The following is a 1,242-nucleotide window of genomic DNA, read 5'->3' as shown; positions in this document are numbered from 1 at the left end:
GATTAAGGATTTATGGAAACTTTGTGGAAGTCAAATGACTAAAGATGGTCATAAAAGAAAAATATGTAAAATGTGTTTAAATAGTTTTGATACAGAAAATAAGTTAAATGAACATAAACATTATTGTGCTAATAATAAAGCTGCTAAAATAGTTCTACCAGAACCCTATAATAAAACTTTAGTATTTGAAAAATATAATAATTCCTTAAGAGTACCTTTTGTGGTTTTTGCTGACTATGAATGTACTCTTAAACCAATATATACTTGTCAACCAAATGATACAGAGTCTTTTACTAATTGTTATCAGAAACATATACCCAATAATTTTTGTTATTATATTAAATATAGTAATGGTGATTATAAACCTCCTGTAACATATTCTGGTCCAAACGTAGCTCAAGTATTTTATGAATGTATGAAAAATGAAGAAATAAGTATTTCTGAAATATATGATAAAATAGTTCCTATGAAATCATTGAATGCAGAACAATTAAATAATTATTATAATAAATCTAATAAATGTCATATTTGTGAAAGATATTTAAGTGAAATACCTCCAATGTTAGAGAAAAAATTTAAAATATATAAAAACACTATTGAATATTATAAAAATACTGATGATGTTAAAAAAATTAAATTGTATGAAGATGATCTTAAAATAATTAATGATAATATTGAATATTATAAAAATACTGATGATGTTAAAAAATTAAAATTGCATGAAGATAAACTTAAAATAATTAAAGACACTATTAAATATTATAAAAATACTGATGATGTTAAAGAATTAAAATTGTATAAAAATATACTTAAAAATATGATTAAAGACACTAGGTATCGAATATTATAAAAATACTGATGATGTTAAAAAATTAAAATTGCATGAAGATGATCTTAAAATAATTAAAGACACTATTAAATATTATAAAAATACTGATGATGTTAAAGAATTAAAATTGTATGAAGATAAGCTTAAAAATGAATTAGAAAATAAAAATAAAAATATGAGAAAAGTTCGGGATCATGACCACTTAACTGGAGAATATAGAGGAGCAGCACATTCTATCTGTAATCTTAACTACCAAAATCCACGTTTTATTCCAATTGTTTTTCATAATCTTTCAGGTTATGATGCCCATCTATTTATAAAAGAATTTGGGAACGATACTGAAAGAATAAAATTGATCCCAAATAATGAGGAAAAATATATTTCTTTTTCAAAGTGATATCACGTGTAGTACT

This window comes from Acyrthosiphon pisum, unplaced genomic scaffold, assembly GCF_005508785.2.
Source record: "Acyrthosiphon pisum isolate AL4f unplaced genomic scaffold, pea_aphid_22Mar2018_4r6ur Scaffold_20724;HRSCAF=21943, whole genome shotgun sequence".
Classification (NCBI taxonomy): Eukaryota; Metazoa; Arthropoda; class Insecta; order Hemiptera; family Aphididae; genus Acyrthosiphon; species Acyrthosiphon pisum.
The sequence above is the reverse complement of the archived record's forward strand: the minus strand, read 5'-3'. Positions refer to the sequence as shown.